Source organism: Dermacentor albipictus, chromosome 6 (genome assembly GCF_038994185.2).
Source record: "Dermacentor albipictus isolate Rhodes 1998 colony chromosome 6, USDA_Dalb.pri_finalv2, whole genome shotgun sequence".
Lineage (NCBI taxonomy): Eukaryota > Metazoa > Arthropoda > Arachnida > Ixodida > Ixodidae > Dermacentor > Dermacentor albipictus.
The window spans coordinates 103739484-103754308 of NC_091826.1; the positions used below are offsets into that span (position 1 = coordinate 103739484).

Sequence of the window (14825 nt, forward strand, 5' to 3'; positions counted from 1 at the left end):
GGCAATGCATTAACCGTTTTTATTGCTCGATATAATACATGAATTCCTTAAATTCTTGTCTTATGCTATTATGGAAACAGATTAAATATTTACACTACTCCTTGGCAAGCATGGTCGCCAGGCTGGCCTTGACCTTTGTGTCATTAGTCCCAAAGGTGCTGCAGGTGTATGCTGCAAATAAGTACATGCAGCAATATGAGGCAAAAATAACAGATGTGTATTCTTTGTATGTTCATTAAGCAGCTGAATATATTTACTCAAACCATCTAAGTCAATACTTAATGCGGTTTAACTATGACTAATGGCTGCTTGTCAATACAATTCAGTACCTTTATGCAATGTTCTATTGCATGGTATGGTGAACAATTAAACAGTCACAACTGCTGCTCGTGTCAGCAACAGTATGTTCCCTTTTATGACAAGTTCATATATGATGCATTATTGTACTTATCCCAAATGGTCCCTATATTTATTGCAGAAACGTTACCCAGTTGGGCTGTCTGTACAGTTTTTTTTTTTGGCTGGTAGTTAAGTATGCCCGCGCAGAGGGATGTTTTCAGAAGACGTGACTGGAATATTCCCAGTATCATGCCTAAGATTGTAATTTATTTTGCTTAGTACACATTGAAATGTATTTCTCATACTTTTAAATGAATGGGTCATTGGCCATAACTTCAACAGATGACAGATGGGTTGATTGTATTGATATGGTACCTTAATTTCTTGCAGGTAATGAGGCCTCTTGGGCATGCTAACAGGTTTCCAAGTTAGGTATACCACATGAGCACCCGAAATACCACACGAGCACTTTGTGTCATGGCACGACAGATATGCACCTCCTAGGAAACAGAACTGATAGTATAGTTCGAATGAATTCTATCACAGTAAATTATTTAAGGTGTTTTGAAAGATGAAAATTTTTTCTAGGCTATCGAGGTTCAGGACGTTTAGTTAACGCAAAAAAAAACATATTGAGTAAGAAATGCCTAGTCAGTCTGCTTGACTTTCTTTTTTTTTCAATAAATAGAACCAATTTCCCTCAATTTTTATGAAGTGAAACGTTTTAAAAATATATTTACCACAGAGACTCTCTGGAAACTTTGACATGTAAGAAGACAGCATACCTATGTGGCCAATTTAAGGTTTCCCGATCTTTTTCCAAGCCTTTCCTGGCTGTTTTCATGAAAATTTTCTGGCAATCTATGACGCCTGCAGCTTAAGTGCAATAAAAATACTATGGTTTAATGCTTGCCAAGTAGTGCCAGTCCATAATATTTAGATAAAACGAATAACACGTCAGTCACTTAACATGTAGTATTAGATGCAACTGACTTGAATCCCTTGTTTAATAAAGCTGACAAGGGCTTCGGCAAGTTCGTAATTGATGGCCACACGAGTACAGCACGGAAGACACAGAGACACGCGTAAAACAAATGCAACAATGTGAGGGAAAACTATACAATGAGTTATTTTTACGGTTCAATAGTATTTTTCTAAATAATTTGCTCTCACCACTTATGCCTCTAGTTAACTTTGTTTACTTATGACTAAAGACTACATGGCAATATTAATCAGTACCAATAGGATGTTTCGTTATATTACAGTATGAGAAGCAGTTAGACAACCATAATGGTCGCCGGTGTTAGCAACGGTACGTTTCGTTTCAAGACAGGTTCATGTGACACACAGTGTACTTATAAAAATAAATGTGAGAATCCCAAACGATTCCTATAATAATAATTGTTGAAACAAAGATACCCTGCTGGACTGCACATTTTTCAGGTGTTAATGCAATGTGCCCGTGCCGATCAAACATGCTCAGCATACTGACTGTAGTTTTCAACAATCACGTTAACATTTGCAATTTATTTCCGCTTAGAACAGTCTGCATTGTCTCTTTTCTCATACTTCGAGATGAATACATTTGCCACACTTTCAGTAGAATGCACATGAATGGGGGCGTACTGATCAGGTTACTTATCAACAAAAACATGTTACGATCTCTTAGGTGTGTTAATAACGGTAGAACAAATGCAATGTCCACTGAATTATTTGAATAATCTGTGCGTTATCTACTAAGAAAAGTCCACCAAATTGATAATCTGGCTCTTTTTTCTTTTGTACAGCGCATATAGTATTCAGTCTGTCCAAGACGACGGCACTACATGCAACAGTAATGAAAACCGGAACACTTATTGCGCACGACAAGGGCTTCATACCGTGCACGACTGGCACAATGCGAATCTGCGCCAGCAGCTGCCTAGAGATTAAGAGCACGTAAACTGCATAACACCGAAGCATCGAAAGGCGCTTAACGCTTTTCATATAGCTCGAAAGATAACTTCTGCTGCTAAACTGTTTAAAAAAGAGACAAAAAACAAATCTTCCAACTACCGTCAAACGCAATGCCTTCAGTCTGAAACGTGTAAAGGTGCTTCCCGGAGCGACTAATTTATTGTGCTCCAATTTTTTCGGCTAAGTTGCGAAGCTGCGAGTGACTGAGCTTATCGCAGGTTTCATGCTCCAAAAGCGTTTGTGGTTGCATATAAATAGATTGGGTGAATCTAGAGATTTTCGCTTGACATTTCTTCAAGTCTCGTGTTTTGCTTGCGGTAACTTCCCAAAATTATTTAGATTGGTTGCCAGAAACCTTAAAAATACTGCTACCTTTAAACAATGCGAAAACGGCAGTGCACACACTGCTGATGCATGCCCCGCAAACACGGCCTTTCATCCGAGTACGTTAGCAGTTATTTAACTATACGTGTCTGTCAGAACATTCTTGATGCTAACACAATTTCGAGATATATACGTAAAGCGTGTCACGAGAATTTCACTACACATGCGGCGCAGCATTCATCGCGGCTGGATCAAGCGCCACGAAATGAGATCTACCACACTGGCTGCCCAACATACACAATCCGCTTAGTGGTAGCTCAATATCAAGTTAAAACATGGTGTAGCTTCCTTCTTTACGCACCTAAACTATTATGCGAAAATCAACAAGCCCGAGCGATCGCTCGCCGTAAAACATTCCGTATAGTAGAAGCGAGAACAAGAGCGCGTTATGAAACCATGTCAACGACAAACCGACACTATACCCGAGTCACCTGCGCTACATGCAGCCGCTTCGCGCTACGAAATGCGCTCACATAATCATGGACTATTGACGCAAAACATCTTTGCTAAAGCTTACCGTTCAGTGTAGTTGACGTGTGATGCCACAAAGATGACACGCATACACAGACACCAACGTTCAGGCGGACACCGCACACCGGTACAACCGTATACGTGCCTGGCGCGCTCGTTGAGATGGCGCACCGCCGCGCATGCGCAAGATCTCCGCGCATGCGCAGGAGCTCCGCGCGCGAGAGCGCGCACGCTCGGAGGAGTGTGAGCGCCTTTTCCTCCTTCATTTTTTTTCGCTCTCTCTCTGCGCGCCATGCGCGCCGGAACGGGTGGCTTATTCATCTTTATCACCATTATTCATCTTTTTTAAGTGGACGAAGGAAATGCGCTGGCAGGTTGTATGACAAACGCTGTGGGCTATCGTATGAGACTGGAAAGCTAACTTGAATGCGCTGTTTGTAAAAGCCATTAGGCCCTTCAAAGGTTTCAGACGCATTATTGCCAGCGTCGATTAGTAATACAGCGTACTTGTAGCATATCTTCCAGCGTACCACCAAATGTGATGCCCGCACGTATGTTAGTGCTAATTTTCTGTTCCGGTGATAGGTCAAAGCAATCAGTACAGCATTGAGGTACTCATATGCGTGGCTGCCCAGGCATAACCGCCGGCGAAATACTGGGTGGTGTTACGTTTCGCCTACGACGCGCGGTAAAGCCAGCGCGGATGCAACGTACGCCGGAGCTTCGTTCCAAGCGGCGGACATTTTGGCCCGTTCGGAGCGGCCGCGACGCATCCCCGGCGAGCGCGTCCCGGCATGTTCAGTGCCACGTGTCTTTGTGTGTGCGTGTGTGTGTGCGTGCCCACGCTTGTCAAAGCGCGGCAGCCGGGGAGAGGAGCTCCCCCAGTGTGAAGCGAGGAGGTCTGACCGGCGCCGGCCCGTCTGATGCGTCACCTCCTTGTTCCAACGTGTCTCTCAGTCCGTCCGTCGCCGCTGTCACGTGGTGTAGTCCCATGACCTTCCCTCTTGCTCTCAACTCCGAGAGTATAAGAGCAGCGGCCCCCGGACGCCAAGAGAGAGGCTCCGATTTCTTCTGTGGAGCAACGTGCTCTCCCGTCTCTCTACTTCGGTCGACCTGACCGCCCGCTCTTTGCGATGCTAGAATAAACAAGTTGTTCTGTTAGCAGTCGCCTCACGCTTTGCTGGGACCTTCGGATGCTTCCAGTGTGCCCCAGGCCGCCAGGCCAACGCTACCTTTGGGGCTTGCGACCCATTTGCAACAACTGGCGCCAACGGTCCGGTTGCAACAACGGGTGTCAGCACTGAGGTTCCAACAGCTGGTGGCAGCGCTGAGGTTCCAACAGCCGGTGCCATCGGTGCGGTTCAAACATCTGGTTGCCAGCGGTGAGATCGCGACAACGGAGGCCAGCAGCGAAGAAATGCGGTTGACTGTATGCTGAGCAGCACAACGACCATCCGGGAGCAGTGCAACGAGCCCTGTGTGATGACTGGTTGCCTGCAGCGGAACGACTGCGCTGAATTCTTGGCTGCGAGGTTTGGTGAGTGCGGGACTTTCTTCTTCTGAGTTTTGCCAGGCTTTTGTTAGTGTCAGAAACAGAGCTGGTAATTGTGGTTGTCGTTGCTGCCGGGTTAGTTTGCGGCAAGACAATAGTAGGCAGTAGAGAAAGCAGCATTCAGAGCAGCCATGGATTTGAAGTCGTTGCGCAAACCGAAATTGTTGGAGCTTGCAAGAGAGTTGGGTTTGGATGTCTCAGACAAACTCAGAAAACCAGAACTGCTAAGGGCTATTCTTGAGTTAGAAGCTGAGGATGACGAGCTGTCGGAATGCCTTGAGACCATTGAGGAGAGGGCAAAAAGACAGGAGCGCGAACTTAAAGAACAGAAAGAGCGAGAGCAACAAGAGAAAGAAAAATTGGAGGACGCTTAAGCTTCGCCTTCAAGAGTGGGACGCGACAGCGTTCCCGTCGACCCGCCAAGGGGTATAAGACAATGCGCTACGGCACAGCAATCACTTACGATGCGCCCCGCATCGGACTTAGCGCCCACCTATCACGCGGTGAGCGTCGAGCAACGCAGCGTTCGGCGCGCCAACGAAACGTGCGCCTGAGCGAACGAAACGAACCAAAGAACTCGGTGTCTCGGAGGGGAAACGATCTACGCCAGCCAAACGTCGTGATCGGCACGGGCAGAGAGATAGATAGTAATCTAAACCGGAAGCACGGCGAAGCGTCGTCAGGGGAGAGGGAGTCCCGCGACGCGCCTGGCAGCGGTCCCAATGCGCGCGCGGCGCGCCTCCTGTCGGGGCAGCGCCGTACATTGAGAGGAGGGGGTCTTCTGTGTTTGCCGCAAGATGGCTCTGCGTGTGCGGAAAGCGCAGAAGAAATGCAGCGGAAACGCACTTCGCAACTCGTGTAATTGTGACTTCTGTACGTTACATGTTCATAATTACCGATATACACCGCAGTATAACTTTCCACGGCTCGTTTCGAAGGCAACACCGCATTCACTAGAGGCGCGTTTGCACCGCTTGGAAGCATCGAACTCGTGGCTGAGTGGTAGCGTCTCCGTCTCACACTCCGGAGACCTGGGTTCGATTCCCACCGGGCCAATCTTGGAAGTTGCTTTTTATTTATGAAGCGCCTGCCGTGATTTATCGCTCACGGTCAACGCCGCCGACGCCGACACCCGACGCCGACGACACCGGCTTTTCTGCGACACGAGCTCCTTAACGCTATCGCGTTAAAAAGAGCGTGACCGTCAACACGCTTTGGAAATGAAGCGTCTCGAGGTGGAGATGGAACGCGCTCGTAATGGAAATCAGGCACACGGTGCAGGAGAACGAGTATTGTTTAAAATGACTGACCTGATGCGGCCGTTTAAGCTTGGAGAGGACATTGGTTTGTTCCTGGTTAACTTTGAGCGAACGTGCGAGAAGCAGGGGTTCTCTCGGGAAACGTGGCCACAGCGCTTGCTCACTTTGTTACCCGGCGAGGCGGCCGACGTAGTCGCTCGCTTGGAGAGAGAGGAGGCAGAGGATTTCGACAAAGTGAAATCGAGTCTGCTAAAAAAGTACAGGCTGTCAGCGGAGGCGTTCTGTCGGAAGTTTCGAGAAAATGAGAAGGGCAAAAGTGAGTCATATACAGAGTTTGCCTACAGGCTAATGTCAAACATGCAGGAGTGGCTCAAAGAAGAGAAAGCGTTTGGTGACCACGAGAAAGTTCTGCAGTGTTTCGGGCTAGAACAGTTTTATAGTCGGTTACCTGAGAACGTGCGGTACTGGGTCTTGGATAGGCCAGACGTTAGTACGGTGTCTAGAGCCGCTGAGCTAGCCGAAGAGTTTGTGACGCGTCGGGCTCGCGGAGCTAAGGACGGTCAAAAGGGTGAATTTGGCTCTAAGTTCGAGAGGCCGAAGTTCACGCCCATGAGAGCAAAGGGGGACACACGTACTGCGGATGCGAGTGAAAGCAGTCCGACCGAACGTAAGGAGACGGCGGCAGCCGAAGCCGAACGCAGAAAGCGGTTCGAGACGAGGCAAGCGCGCGTGTGTTATACGTGCCAGAAGCCGGGTCACTTTTCGGCGCAGTGTCCGGAAACAAAAACAAAAGTCGTGTTTTTGTCATTATGCAGCACTGACGAGAACATGAAGCTTCTCGAGCCTTACATGCGAGACCTCCTCGTGAACGGGAAAGAGTGCCGAGTGCTTCGCGATTCCGCAGCTACGATGGATGTAGTTCACCCCTCTTACGTAGAACCCGATATGTTCACGGGCGAGTGCGCATGGATCAAGCAAGCCGTGGAAGCTCACAGCGTGTGTCTGCCCGTAGCAAAAGTGCTTATTGAAGGTCCTTTCGGAGCACTTGAGACGGAGGCGGCAGTGTCATCTATGCTGCCCCCCCAGTACCCGTACCTATTTTCGAACAGGTCCGATCACCTCCTGCGCGAGAAGGGGCTTTTGTTTGGTGAGGCTAGCGTTCAGGCCTTAACCAGATCGAAGGTTCGGGAGCTCGCTGCAAAGGCGGTAGTTGCGGGGCCGACGTTGTCGAACGATGAAAAAGGGTCAGAGGCGCAGCAAGGTGATATTCAGAGCACGCCCGAACTGAATAAAATTGAGTCTGTAGCGTTAAAGGCACCAGATACTGGAGAGGAAATTCCCGATGCGGGAAAGTTAGAAGAGCTATCTGCAGATTTGCTCATCGCGCCTACGTCAGACGGACTTAATAGGTTGCTAAAAGTCAGCCGGTCGGCTTTGATAGCCGAGCAAAAGAAGGATGGCAGCCTAGAAAACATACGCTGCATTGTCAAGGAAGGTATCGCCAAGAAAAATGCTCGCTTTGTGGAAAGAGGTGGGGTCCTGTACCGGAAGTATATAGACCGCAGGGGAGTGGAGTTCGATCAGCTGATCGTGCCTCAGTGCTATCGTCAGGATCTGTTGCGCTTGTCGCATGGGGGTTCGTGGTCCGGACACCTAGGAGTTAAGAAAACTAAGGACCGTCTCTTGCAAGAGTACTATTGGCCAGGGTGTTTTCGGGACGCAGACCACTTTGTGAAGACATGCGACACCTGTCAGCGGGTCGGCAAACCAGGGGACAAATCGAGGGCGCCGTTGAAGTTGGTACCTATCATTACGGAGCCTTTTAGACGGCTCGTTATTGATACAGAGGGACCTCTGCCGGTAACAGCCACGGGGTACAGACACATTTTGACTGTGATCTGCCCAGCTACAAAGTTCCCTGAAGCAGTGCCGCTTAAAGAACTCAGCTCAGTTGAGATAGTCAATCCACTACTGTCCATATTTGCGCGAGTTGGTTTTCCTGCGGAAATCCAATCAGATCAAGGCACAGTGTTTACTAGCGCTTTGACGACAGCCTTTCTCGAAAGGTGCGGGGTAAAGCTGTTACACAGCTCAGTGCACCACCCCCAGTCGAATCCCGTTGAGAAGCTCCACTCCGTCATGAAGCGCGTGTTGAGAGCCTTGTGGTTTGAACAACAAACTGACTGGGAGCTGTTTCTGCCTGGGGTGACGTTTGCATGGAGGACCGCGCCGCATGCGGCTATAGGGTTTTCGCCAGGTGAGCTAGTGTACGGTCGCTCGCTGCGATCTCCGCTTCGCATGCTTCGAAACGGATCACTGCCCTCTCCAAAGGCTGCAGACTATCTGTTTCACAAATGGCCGCCTCCTGCACTGGAGCCTTGCTGTGCAACAACAATCTTTTGAGGTGCGTTACAAAAAGGGGAGTCTCAACGGTAACGCCGATGGCTTAAGTCGAAGCCCCTAACGTGGGAATCAGCCTCAAAATTGTTTGTTATTGATGTTTTTCTTCCTGAGGCAGGATTTTTAACATATTGCTTTTGTGTAGTGTTTCAAAGTGATCATGTGCTTTCTAGTGCAATTTTCCAATTTGTGGACGCGTTCTGAGTGCTGCTAGACTACTGTAAGGAACTAGGCAGTAGTATTAAAGGGGAAAGAGCCTGGCATGGCTTAGTGAGGGTTGTGCCGTGCTTGCTGACTGAGCGGCTGAGTTTCGGCGTAGTTCTAACGCTTGCTGGGAACGAGAGAAAAATGAGAACTCTCCCGAAGTCACTTTGCAGTGTCCTCTGTGAACCTGAACGTGAGAACGAGGCCTTCTCGGTGCGCTGCGCTCAAGAAACGCCGAGGGACGACCGACTTCGGTTATGAGCATCATCGAGCGACATCCCTCCGGACAGCGGATGCAGTCCCCTGACCATCGGGATCTCCCTCCCCCGGCGGGGCGGTCTGTTACGTTTCGCCTACGACGCGCGGTAAAGCCAGCGCGGATGCAACGTACGCCGGAGCTTCGTTCCAAGCGGCGGACATTTTGGCCCGTTCGGAGCGGCCGCGACGCATCCCCGGCGAGCGCGTCCCGGCATGTTCAGTGCCACGTGTCTTTGTGTGTGCGTGTGTGTGTGTGTGTGTGCCCACACTTGTCAAAGCGCGGCAGCCGGGGAGAGGAGCTCCCCCAGTGTGAAGCGAGGAGGTCTGACCGGCGCCGGCCCGTCTGATGCGTCACCTCCTTGTTCCAACGTGTCTCTCAGTCCGTCCGTCGCCGCTGTCACGTGGTGTAGTCCCATGACCTTCCCTCTTGCTCTCAACTCCGAGAGTATAAGAGCAGCGGCCCCCGGACGCCAAGAGAGAGGCTCCGATTTCTTCTGTGGAGCAACGTGCTCTCCCGTCTCTCTACTTCGGTCGACCTGACCGCCCGCTCTTTGCGATGCTAGAATAAACAAGTTGTTCTGTTAGCAGTCGCCTCATGCTTTGCTGGGACCTTCGGATGCTTCCAGTGTGCCCCAGGCCGCCAGGCCAACGCTACCTTTGGGGCTTGCGACCCATTTGCAACAACTGGCGCCAACGGTCCGGTTGCAACAACGGGTGTCAGCACTGAGGTTCCAACAGCTGGTGGCAGCGCTGAGGTTCCAACAGCCGGTGCCATCGGTGCGGTTCAAACAGTGGGCTCTGATAATTTGGCACCTATTTTAAGTGAATGAGAAACTTTGATGGGTTTATAGTGCAGGATATCAGTAAACAAAAAACCGCCCTATGTTAGTGACGCAGCCGAGGTATGAAGAAAATGTGAAAAGTATCCGAGAATCGGACGACACACAACGCGAACACAACATGCGCGACATCGGTTCATCGCACATTCACAAAGTCCGCGTTGTCAGCTACAAACATTACGAGTGTCCTTGCTGTTAGCTCGATGCCTGTTTGGAATCCACTTGTAGCTGAAGCTGGCGTTCATAACAACTATTATAACAATTGGATCGGCGTTTTGCTTTCTTTATTCTACTGCCGCAAAAGTGATGCGACAACTGTGAAGACTGTCTTGGGATTGCCGAGACCGACTACGTAGATCATATCATGTGGTCAACAAATGCGGAGGTATACACTATGTGTATACTAATGTCTACAAAAAGGCTCTACAGCAATCTCAGCAGTATACAACTTCAGTGGCTTATATCAAACGCAGCTACGTATTATCCACCGGTACCTGCGCTTGGTTACAGCATACACGGGTTGGGCCCAGATTAACGATGTTTGTCTATTGTTAATCTATAGACATGCAATACCACGACAACTCAGAGGCAGACCAGGTGGTGAATTCACCACCTGGTCTGCCGGCTTTCGCGACTTATTCACCACCTTTGCCACATCATCACTATCTGACCTTCACCAGCTGGTCTCGCGAAGTGTACGTCCGGGAAGCAGCCAGGATTAGGGCCTTCGGGTGCCTGGAAGACCTTTGTGACTCGGACGTTGCCTGTTCTGCCGCGATCCTCGTTCGGTGCAACTGCACCGAATGACGACTAGCAGTCTGCACGGTTTGCCCGCCGCGCCGGGGTTGCACGCGGTGCCGGTCGCGCATGAACCAGTGCCATATCAACGCCTTCGCAGAGGGCGGGGAGTATGGGAACTCGGCATTACATATTATCGACTTTCTTATATAGACATTCAATACACCAGGAGAGAAAAAGAAATAGAAACCTTAGCCGACTATTATTATTAACTGTCTAATATAGAGAGTCTATAGACAGAGTATGGACAAAAATAAATAGAGACTGTATCTGCTTTCGTCTATAGGTAGCCCATATAGAGGGGAAGCAGACAAAAAAGAAACAAACACCTTATCGACTTTTTTCTATAGACCGTCCATAATCTACGAGTAGACGAAAACAAATAGAAACCTTATCGACTTTCGTCTTTAGAAAGTCTGTATACAAAGTATGGACAAAAATAGATAGATGCCGTATCCACTTTCGTCTATGGGGCTCTTGCATTGCCCAGGGGGCGCTGCGAAAAAGGTGCTAAAAAGCGCCCTCTGTGCAAAAATGGGTCGTACCAAGCTCGGTCGTCTGCTTCGGAAAGCACGTTTACAATATGGACCCGCCGCTTTCGGTTGTGTTGTTTCACGGCCTGCAGCGAATATCGGGCGCCGAAGATTTTTTCAGGGGTGGCACGCTGCGTAAAGGCAAGAAATTATGCAGTGCCGAATACGTGTACGCCGTTCAAGAATTAGGCGGCGAAGTTTTAGCACCGTGTCAATCGCAAGTGAAGCGAGTCGCGTACGAAGTGGAACTTCAGGTAAGGTTTGCACGCCAGCTGCTAGATTCAGGCGCTCAAACGCGAGGAAATGCTTGTTATAAATGAATCCACAGCAGCGATAAGCAGGCATCATGTGTACAGAACTGCTCGAGCACACGACGGTACGTGCCGCGATGTACGAACTGCTCGAGCGCACGATCGTACGCGCCGCGACGGCAGTGGTCTTTCGACATGCCGCGAAACGCTGGGCCTCCTGCATTCTTTGTTGACTGCATGCCGCTAAAGAAGTAGTTATGCCTGCGTTGTAGTAGCGGCCATCTGTTCCTTTTAGTAACTGGTAATAACTGATGCAATGCATATGAGCTCGCACGTAGTACGTACGTGCGAATCGCGCTGCAGCGCGAGCTCGTACGCCGCTCGCTTGATGTAGGTTTTAATGACAGCGCTCGAACATCGATGTGCTGCAATCAATACTGCCTTGCTGCGTTGCCTCAACGTGCTGGCTTGAGATCAAGGATGAGCGCATTTAACTCTCTTAACCTGTGCTGCTCGTAGTGGAGTAGTGAATTGTCATCGAATGAGCCCGACCATTTGTGCTCATTTGCACACACCTGGTCACTTCACCACTTCGCATCGGTCGAATTGTTAATTGTCGCTGTGGCCGGGTCTCGAATCGTGAATTACCAGCCATGCCTGCTGCTATGTCGGTCTGCTGTCGGGACTGTAGGTGCAAAATACCGAACATTAGAACGCAGATAATCAAGCAAGCTTCAAGACAGGCGAAGCAGTCAGCATGGCGCGAAGTTTCGCTTACTCAGCGCGACGAACTGCAGCTATGCAGCGCGCCCGACGCTCCACTTCGTGAGGCCTTGAAGGAAAACGGCAGAATATGATGTTGGGATTCAGGCCTTCTTGTTCGTGGCATCCCACGACGCAGAAGTAATGACGGTGACGCCTTCTCGAGGCTGGGCTAGGTCTCCGGATCGGCGCTACCGATTCCGTCTGCTCCCAGCATTGCGTCCCACGGCACACAGAGAGCCCGTTTTCGTTAAACTATAGGCTGCGGCGAGCTCGCAGCGTGGTTGACATGGTCTGCGAGAAGTGACGAGCCTTTTCGCACTCGCAACAGGGCAGAAATAAGTGCGAATCGACGCAAAACTCGGCCTAGAAACGTCCTTCGCCACAGCCAGGGCTCAATACAACCCAAGCTGGTACGACCCAGTAGCGCCGCCACCAGGCGCCGCTACTATACCTCAAACTCCAGCGCAAGACGCCCATAGGTAGGCCATAGAGGGGAAGGATTAAAAAAAACACCTTATCGACTTTTTTCTATAGACTGTCTATAGACTGCGAGTAGACAAAAAGAAATAGAAACCTTATCGACTTTCGTCTAACGAAAGTCTATAGACGAAGTATAGCCGCCGTGGTTGCTCAGTGGCTATGGTGTTAGGCTGCTGAGCACGAGGTCGCGGGATCGAATCCCGGCCACGGCGGCCGCATTTCGATGGGGGCGAAATGCGAAAACACCGGTGTACTTAGATTTAGGTGCACGTTAAAGAACCCCAGGTGGTCGAAATTTCCGGAATCCTCCACTACGGCGTGCCTCATAATCAGAAAGTGGTTTTGGCACGTAAAACCCCATAATTTAATTTAATTTTATAGACAAAGTATGGACAAAAATAGATAGAGACCGTAATCCACTTTTGTCTATAGGTAGTCCATAGAGGGGAAGGATACAATAAAGAAACAAACTCCTTATCGACTTATTTCTATAAACTGTCTATAGACTGCGAGTAGACAAAAGAAATAGAAACCTTATCGACTTTCGTCTATAGAAAGTCTATAGACAAAGTATGGACAAAAATAGATAGAAGCTGTATCGACTTTCGTCTATAGGTAGTCCATAGAGGGGCAGTAGGCAAAAAAGATCAAACACCTTATCGACTTTTTTCTATAGACCGTCTATAGACTGCGTATAGACAAAAAGAAATAGAAACTTTATCGACTTTCGTCTATAGACAGTCTACAGACTTTGTATCAACAAAAGTCCAAATCTATAGAAAGGAAAGGTCGTCTATAAGAAGTCTATAGACTTTCTATAGACAGTCTAAAGTCATTTTTGTAAGGGCTCAGCTCTGACCTGACAGCACAACTCTGGGCCGTCCAGCGAGCCGAGGAAGCCGCTTCGAGACAAGGTCTCGGAACCGCGTCCGCGGCGGGTGCCCAGACCCACTAAAAGACGCCGGACTCAAATCTTGCTGATTTGAAATTAAAGTTTACGCTCTCTCTCTCTCGTCTATCTAGGTTTAGGTATACGTTGAAGAGGCCAGTCGTCAAAAGTGACCCCGAGTCACCCAGACCGGCGTGCTTCGTGGCCAAATAGTCGTTTTGGTAGGCGAAGCCCCGAGGTTTATCTAAAGTTGAACATTTCCGGGTACTAGTTTACGGGTGGCAAAAAGAAAGTGTTCTATAGTCGCTTATAACGTGCGCAGCCTATATTTCGTTTCTCTATATTTTGAAATATCATAAAGATGTCTGCGTAATTAACACATCAGTGTGTTGTCTCTAGTGTATACACGAGTGGATTATTTGTATTTCCAAATGCTTATTTGCTCTCCATTGCGAAAACAGACATAAATTATGGATTGACACATTGACTGAATGTTTTATTGACTTTATATTGACTATATATGAATTGACTTTAGTGATATATATATATATATATATATATATATATATATATATATATATATATATATATATATCGTCTTTCTCTAAGCAGTGCCTACTGCTCATTCTTCTTCAGTACAATATATATATATATATATATATATATATATATATTGTACTGAAGAAGAATGAGCAGTAGGCACTGCTTAGAGAAAGACGGCGACAACGTGTGTTTGGAAGCCTTGTGCTTGTGTCGCATATATATATATATATATATATATATATATATATATATATATATATATATATATATATATATATATATATATATCACTGTATTTCTTCCAGAGCTAATTCAGGAAACGCCACTAGAAATCCGTATTTTACATTTTTGCTTGTTTACTTGGCAGTGTTCTTCCCGCGCTTCTGTCATGCGCCAGTACATTTGGTGTGCTTCCTTGTTTGCCAAGTAAAGCAGAGGTGTGCAGGTGGACAGGCGTACCTGTCAGCTATTTCAATTATCTTTCGCGGCTTTACCCGTGTTTATTGCGAATGGTGGGCATTATTCACACTTGTACTAGTAAAAGTACATCGGTCCCCCTCATTGGAAAAGTTACCTTGGGTTGGTTCCCTCCCCCCTCGTTAAAAAATGCTCGGCACGCACCTAGGAAAGCCCCAAAGTTTATTTGAAGTTTAGCACTTCCACGCACTAGTTCCAAGAAAATGTTTTATCGTCGCTAAATTATTACAATACACTCGCTTATTACGTGTACAGTCGATATTTCATTTCTCTGTATCATAAGATATCATAAAGATGCCTGCGGAATAAAACATGCAAGTTATTGTCTCTAGTGCCTTCACGAGTGGATTACTTGCATTTCCAAAAGCTTCTTTTCTCTCCATTGCAAAAACAGACATGAATTATTGATTGACTCATTGACTGAATC

At 48.1% G+C, this 14825-nt stretch overlaps 1 long non-coding RNA gene across 1 annotated transcript; it reads right to left on the bottom strand.

Moving 5' to 3' along the window:
- Positions 1-3301, bottom strand: LOC139046991 (uncharacterized). The gene is made up of 2 exons (XR_011507029.1): positions 3197-3301; positions 1-171 (listed from the first exon to the last, which is right to left on the bottom strand). It is a non-coding gene; the product is annotated as an uncharacterized lncRNA (long non-coding RNA).
- Positions 3302-14825: the final 11524 nt, after the last annotated feature.